Source organism: Arachis stenosperma, chromosome 2, assembly GCF_014773155.1.
Source record: "Arachis stenosperma cultivar V10309 chromosome 2, arast.V10309.gnm1.PFL2, whole genome shotgun sequence".
Lineage (NCBI taxonomy): Eukaryota > Viridiplantae > Streptophyta > Magnoliopsida > Fabales > Fabaceae > Arachis > Arachis stenosperma.
Window position 1 is genome coordinate 32187769 of NC_080378.1, and position 8224 is coordinate 32195992.

Consider the following 8224-nt stretch of genomic DNA (forward strand, 5'->3'; position numbering starts at 1 on the left):
AACTCCTGGATGCGGAAAATTTTTTAGTTTCGCACCAAAATCCAACTTCCTGGCGTCTTATATTTTTATACTCATTTGTGGGAAGAACGGACGAATTTATTCATTGTTAACTATAATGGCAAGTTATTCCCATTACAATATTAATTTTGACCTTACCCTAATAAATTATTATCAAATAAGGTTTAGTATCACTAATAATGTTTAATATACTTTTACATTTAATTTGATATAAACATAAAACTGAAGAAAAATATTTTACTTCAATAAAATACTCATTTTTAGAATTGAAGAAAAATATCATGATATAACAAATACTGGAACTTGTCTATCAAAACATCAACCAAAATTTAAGATAATAATAATATAAGTTTCGAGAAAAGAAATCAACAATTTCACCATCCACAGTAGCACCCAGGCTGTAACACCCTCACTATCTGAAGTCACGCTTCCGGCTGCGCCACTCTGATAGCAAGAAGTATTACGACTACTTTACATACTAAATAGTAAAATAGGAGCCTGTGCCTCGAAACTGTATCGCTGATTTTTTGAAAACCAGAAATAAACACTTTATCTTAAGAAAAATACAAACAGGCATTGGTTCATATACAATACTCCTTACATAATAACTCATAATATAATATACATATAAAATATATAATTCCTATCCCTCTTACAAACTTGTAATAACAAAGACGAGGGAAGAAAATAATCTAATTAATACAATAACTTAATAAATCAAACGCAGTATAACTCTTTTTAAAACTTCTTCATCCAGTTCCTGAAAAGGTAAAGCTGTAGGGGGTGAGAACCTAACCACACGGTCTCACCACGGAGTTTCAAAGTTGTCATAAGAAGATATTTAATAGGAAAACTGTTTTCAAACTCAGTGATTATCATTGCCTTATGAATCTTTTAAAAACCAATAGATAATCGTTCAAAACCTTTTCAAAGAAACAATGTTTAATCTTTCAGAAATCTGAGACCTTTCCTTTCTTATAAGAAAATCTCAATCAGAGACTAACCACGCAATCAAACAACACAATCATTAATTCAGCATCAAAGTTCAATCTCAAATATAGCACGCCAGGACAAACACAGGCAAGGCAGACATGAAAAGCACAAGTAGGCAGCAGTTACAACAAATAGTTCAAGTAACAGTTACAAACAGTTTAGCAATTAGACAAACCAAAACAAGTTCAAACTCAAGCAAAGCATACAAATGCATATGATGCATGCATGTCCTATGGCTGATGAGGCTCATCTGTCGGTTATCCAGCCAACCCGACAAGTCTGAATTGTCCTTAGACTGTCCCCCAACGTGCATCCCCAAGAGTCTATGCATAGCTTTTTCTCAAATAATCAATATTGCTCAATGGGGGTAACATATCCGGGAATTTATATAGTGCCCGGTCACACTTACGTCGTAGGGTCAACAGAGTATCGAGTTTTCAACCTGGTACACGTGGTGGCAAGCCACGGCACTTTATCCAGGGAACCTCGTATCTCAGATAATCCAAATTCATAAGCCATATCTCATTTTCAAATTCATTCAAAAACCATATTTCAAAGAAAATCATCATCATCCTTCTTTCCATTCCGTTCATTAACAATCCCAATACAAAACATAATTCTTTCTTTGATAAATAAAGTAATCTTAAACCATATAATGCTTAAAATTAAATCTTTTTAAAATAACTACTTTAAATGAAACTTCTAATTTTATAAAATTTCGACAGCATTTCCTCTAAAAATCGGATTCTGCCACTCTTTTCGGGTCCCAACAAAACCATTTCTCAAACTCCTTTCAATTCAACTTCAAAATCAGACCAATTTCAATATCTTATTCCATTTTCAATTTAAACTCATTTTTCAACAAATCAAACTCATTTCCAATATTATAATCCTTTCAGATCTCAATTCATTTCCAACAAAGCCAACCAACATTTACTCAAACCCTTTCCAACGGTTTCAAATCCGAGTCATTCACAAATCTCAAGTCATTTTCCAAACCCAAACTAACTCTAACATCAAATCATTTTTCCAATTTCTCAAATTATACTTGATAAACATTCAAATCGAATTTTCAAATTAATCTTTCACTAGCTATCTCAATACCAACTCAATATTCTGAAATAACCACAGTCAAGTAAGCAATCACATTCATTCAAGACAATTAAGTTCAATTCATAAGACTCCATAATCACTAAAAATAATTATTTGCTTAAATATCAATTTATAACAACTCTTAAGAATAAAAATGAGTTTAATAAAAACGCCCCTACCTCAATTTAGTTTAAACACATCAATTCCTCTTTCGTTCATCACTTCCGTTTGGCTTATGATCCTCACAGAGAGCAATTGCCTTACCAGCCTTTGATATTATAGTCCTATAATCTTCAACATTAGCAACATAGAGATGGTTATCAATCAAAACAGCGGTTGAAGCAGTAGAGCTATCATCCCAGTAAATGTCTTCTTCAGAATACAAAAATTGAGAATTAGTACCTTGGTACGTTTCACTTATAGCCAATTTGGCATCAGTAAAAAAAATGGATGCTTCATAAGATTATCAAAGAGATGCTTTTTTCAAATGCTCTGCAGCACGAGAACCACCATGACCATCAAATATTCCAAGTAAGCATATTGAATTACCACCAATTTTCAATGTTTTAATATCGTAAAAGTCCTCCATCTTCCCTCTGAAGCTTGAATACCCACAGCTAAGCCTTCCATCCTCACTATTCCACCCTCCATTTGCAAACCGGCCATCATCATCTTTCTCTGGCATCATATCTACAAGGGAACCAGCACTTCTTGACACGGAATCCGTACCCACCATCATCACTGGGAATGTCTTGAATTGACGAGTAGGCGAATAAGAAATACTAGGGACAGCTTGCAAACTTCTCCTAGTGTTATTTATTCTCACTCATTTGGCAAAGGTTCCAGCTTAAACAACCAAAGACCTTACACAACTGCTGCATACCATCTAAACGACCAACCAAGAAGACAAGGGTTCCGGCGGCAGCTCCAGTAGCTACCTCTAGCGGGGGCGGCAGCTGAATAACTCACAATAACAACTTCATTCAACATAAAGACTCTCTCACAACAGCAACGAAATAACTTAAGTGTACAAAACGAGATCAGAAATAAGGGTAAGCCTCACCAGAGCAGTAACGGCTTCAACGGTGGTTCTCCGGCGACAACGGCGCCGTTTTCCGGTAATAGAGGCACGGCTACAGCAACGGCGGTGGCAGAACAGCAACTCCAAGAATCCAACCACTGAACTTGTAAAACCCGGTTAATTAACGGCTAATTAACCCATAAATGAGAATTTATTCTAGAAAGCCTAAAATGTGATTTTTATGGCTAAATGCGATAGAGGAGACTGAGACGAGAATTTTGGTACCAATTTTATAGAATTCGGACCAAGATTGGACCGAACGGGCCAAACCGGGCCAACCGGACCCAAAGTGGGCCCTTGGCCCAACATAACTAAACCAAAACCCTAGTTTTCAGCACTCTCTCTCCTCACAACACTCAAAAACACGCTGAACTTAGAGAGAAAGGGAGGAAGAACACTCTCTCAAGTTCTCTCCCTTGGTTGATCTTCAAATCACCATAATTTTTGATCTAGAGCTCCGATTGCCGCTCCATTTGCGGCCACGCGTTCACCGCGGAGAGCTCTACAAAACCCATACAATTAATCTTGAGGTAAGCCACAAGTTTCTGTTCGAAATTCCAGCCCTTATTTTCGAGTTTCATGGGTAAAATGTTGAGATTTTGGGTTCTTTGATGTTATAGGACCCAACTCTTTTGAAGGAGAAGGTTAATCTTGTCTCCTTGGACCTTGGGTGTGGTAAGATTCTCAATCCTAGTGTATTTTGTTGTTCTATGATGTTTGGGTTTTGAGATGTTGTGTATGGGTGTGATGGTTGTGGCTTAGGTTGTGTATGTGTGGATATTGGAGCTTGATTGGTGACTTTGAAAAGCTTGGAAAGGGTTTGGTGGTGAAAAATCTGTTCTTGGAGGTGTTGAGGCCTTGAGAGCTTGTGGATAAGTGGTTTGGAAGTGCTCCGGTGGAGCTTGGGAAATTCGGCTAAGGTATGGTTTCGGTTTCCCGTATCTAATATGTAATGTGGTAGGAAATACTTAGGCTAGAGGCCCTAAGATAGGCATTGAATTGTTGATGTTGTTGAATGATTGAGATATATGATGTGGTCATATATGTGATGATGATTATTGATGCCTTGGTGGTATGATGTATGAGAAATATGCATGTTGTGATATATGCTTGATGATTGGTTATGGTTGAATTGTGGGTTGAACCATGTTGATGGTGAGTATGATGTTGATTGTGTACAATAATGATTTATTGGAATTGGTGTTGTTGAGAATTGGCATGAGGAATAGTATATGATATGTCAATGTGTTTGAGTTTGAGCCACTTGGGTGAAGTGGGGTAAAATGATGAGATAGTGATTTTGGTAAATTGTGGTAATGTGTCAATGTGTGAGTTGAGGAGGCTTGATGTTGAATTTGATACATTTTGATTGATTTCAAAGAAAAGGGATGAAAATGGCATGTTTGATTGATTTTGAAAAGAGTTGAAAATGGCTTGTTTTGAAAATGGTATATTGTGGTTTTGTATGAAAATATGGTTTTTAGGCATACTTTGATGGGACATACTTGGACTACGGATCTCCGTTTTGTACCAAATCTTTTTAGAAATGAAATTGGATCCGGGATGTCCGTGCCGTTTGAAGAACGGGTGAAAAACGATTTAAAATGAGGAAGTTATGTCCGTTGGAAGAATGGGGGTTTAAATTGGTGAATTCTGCAGCTTTTTAACTTAGAAAATTTTTAGCAGAATGACCCCTTGCGCGTAAGCGTACCTGGCGCGTACGCGCCGATCTTCCAGAAAGCGCCATTCACGCGTGCGCGTGATGTGCGCGGGCGCGCCGATTGTGCTGCCCCCAATGCCCAGCCATTTTCCAGAGAGTTATGCCAGAGCTGTGCCAGTGTTGTGCCTGGGGCACGAGAACACCCGCGCGTACGCGTGGTTGACGCGCGCGCGTCGATTGGCAAATTTTTAATCCACGCGTTAGCGTGCATGACGCTTACGCGTCGATGAGTTTTTGAGACCATCCACGCGTGCACGTGGAGTGCGCGTACGCGTGGCCCTGTTTTCATCCCAAAGTTGATTTTTGAGTTTTAAAAGCCAAATCTCATACTTCTAAGCCTCTGATCTCACCATTTATGTCTTAAATCATATGACATGCCTAGCTATTAAAAAGGGGCTAGTGAATGAGGTAACTTGCGAGTGAAGCAAGGAAAAAATGAATGATCAATGAGGATCAAGATGATTATGTGAGATGCGGAGGATGGTGGTGGAAGTGCTTGTTATGCCGTGGGCCGAAAGGCTGTAATTGTTAATGAAATAGCTGTGTATGCTGTGAATATTGGCTGGTTATGGATTTAACCGTGAGCCGGAATAGCTGTGTATGCTATGAATATTGGCTGGTTATGGATTTAACCGTGAGCCGGAATAGCTGTTTATGCTATGAACATTGGCTGGTTCTGGACTGAACCGTGAGCCGGATGGCTGATATGGATGTTGATCCATGGATGAGAATTCATGCATGTTTATGCTGAATTATTGATAATCGAGATTTGCACTTCCACTATCAGAGGCACGAGATCCCTGGGTAGTAGCAGTGGCTAGCCACCACGTGCTCCAGGTGGAGGCTCGAGACTCTGTTGACCCTATGTCGTAAGTGTGGCCGGGCACTGTGAAAGACCCGGATGAGCTCGCCCCCGAAATATTCACCAGTGAGGGTGATGGATATGGATCATGTTTATGATCAAGTTTATAACGAGTATAACTCGAGTTGGGGATGCGCGACAGAGGGACAGTCCAATGGTTAGCGACCAGGACTTGTCGGGTTGGCTCTATAACCGACAAGATGATATCATCGGCCACTAGGGACAGGCATTCATCATATGCATACTATGTGAATTGTTTGGGATTGCCTATTTGACTGCATATTACTTGCTAATTGTCTAAATGTCTTAACTGCTCCTATTTGTATATCTTTTGTCTGATATAACTGTGTTTGCTATAATATACTCCTGCTGGTGGTTGGGAGGTTTGAAGGATTTGGAAAGGGAAGTATTAGTTAGACTGAAGAATCTTTAGTCAGATGCCTTTATATGGTTTAGCTTGTTTATAAGCTTTGATATTATCTGGAGGAAGTTCTAGGATTGCCTTTGGCTTTCCTCTATTATTATGTATTATATATGTGGAAGCTGTTACCATGCTGGGGACCTCTGGTTCTCACCCATGCGGATTTTGTGGTTTTCAGATGCAGGACGTGAGGTTTCCCGCTGAGGCATGCTGGAGACTTCTAGATTTGTGAAGATCCTTTGTTCTCGGGACTATGTTTTGGGTTTATATGTTTTGCTTAGATACTTTTATCTCCATTAAATAATACGAACTGTGATGACTCCTCTTATGGGAGATTTTGGAGAATAGGTTTTATGTATTTGTGTCCCTTTGGGTTTCCTTTGGGGTTTCCATTATTTTATCATATGTATATATTGCTATGCTCGGACCGGTTATCTTCGCATCCGGATCTTGAGTCTTGATATTCCTGTTTTTGACACTCCTTGTATATATACAATCTCGCGTTGGTTTATCCTTGTTCGTTACGTTATCGTTTGGAGTGATGCGCTTTTGAGTTGCGGTTTTTGTTTACCCTTTTTTTTTTACAAAGGCTCCTAGTTATAATCAATCCTTCATTCTACTATACGTACTAAAGTTTTATTTTAGAGGTCGTAATACCTTGCCATCTCTGAATTATGACTTAAGCATAAGACTCTGTATGGTAGGGTGTTACATTATGGTATCAGAGCAGTTCGTTCCTGTAGAGCCTGAGGGATGGACTGACTATGCTTCTGTGCATTCTCTGTGTGTGTGTTATGTGCTATTAGTATATCTGCTTGATATAATTGGCATAAACGTTCATGAGCATGCATTTGGGACTTTGAAGCACTAGACTTCCGATATTGAGACTGATCAACTTAATATCGATTGTTTGGTGTGTATAGGAACCAGATGGCGCCTCGTGGACGCGGTAAAGGTAGTGCGAGAGGTCGTACGAATGCTCGTGCACCGGAGAATAATCCTAATGACCCGGTGAACTTTATGGCTGCGTTAGAGAACATGGCTGCTGCTATGCAAGCCACTGCTGAGGCTCTTGGTCAACAGATGAACAACCATGGTAATGATGGAGGTGGAGTTCAGGGCCCGATGACCTTGGCAAACTTTTTAAAGGTTAATCCGCCTAAGTTCAAGGGAACTACTAGCCCGACTGAGGCTGATACATGGTTTCAGTCTATAGAGCGAGCACTGCAAGCACAAGTGGTACCTGAAGGGCAGCGTGTCGAGTTTGCTACCTATATGCTCACAGGTGAAGCGTCGCATTGGTGGCAAGGCATCCGACGTCTTCTGCAGCAGGGTGATGACTATATCACCTGGAATGTCTTTCAAGAAGAGTTCTATAAGAAGTACTTTCCGACTTCTGCTAGGACGGCTAAGGAACTTGAATTGTTACAGCTGAAGCAGGGTACTATGTCCATATCAGAGTATACTGACAAGTTTGAGGAGCTGTTCAGGTTCTCTCGTATGTGCCAAGGGACTCCGGTGGAATATGAGGAATGGAAGTGTGTTAAGTATGAAGGAGGACTCCGGAGTGATATATTCAGTTCAGTGGGACCAATGGAGATTAGGACTTTCTCCGAATTGGTGAACAAGTGTAGGGTGGCTGAAGAGTGTGTGAAAAGGGCAACCGCTGAGAAAGGGAGTCACAAAGGTTCATTTCCACAGAACCGAGGGAAGAGCTTTGCACCTAGAGGTCCGTCTTTCAAGAGGGGAGGCTCTTTCAGGAGGCCCAACAACAACAACTCCCAAGGAAGGAAGTTTGGGAAGCAGCCTCAGAATGATCAAGCTTGTGCTAAGTGTGGAAGTCACCATCCGGGAGTACCATGCAAGGCCGGATGGGGTTTGTGCTACAATTGCGGAAAGGCGGGGCATAAAGCCGCAAGTTGTCCGGAGAGGCAGAAACAAGGTGCTGGGAAGGCACAACAGACTGGTCGGGTGTTCACCACTTCAGTTGTAGGAGCTGAGGGATCTGAGACACTTATTCGAGGTAACTGTGAAATG

The 8224-nt window shown here is 40.3% G+C and overlaps 1 pseudogene; it reads right to left on the reverse strand.

Moving 5' to 3' along the window:
* Window positions 1–2302: 2302 nt before the first annotated feature.
* Window positions 2303–2989, reverse strand: LOC130962776 (probable protein phosphatase 2C 76; annotated as a pseudogene).
* Between the last annotated feature and the right edge of the window lie 5235 nt (window positions 2990–8224).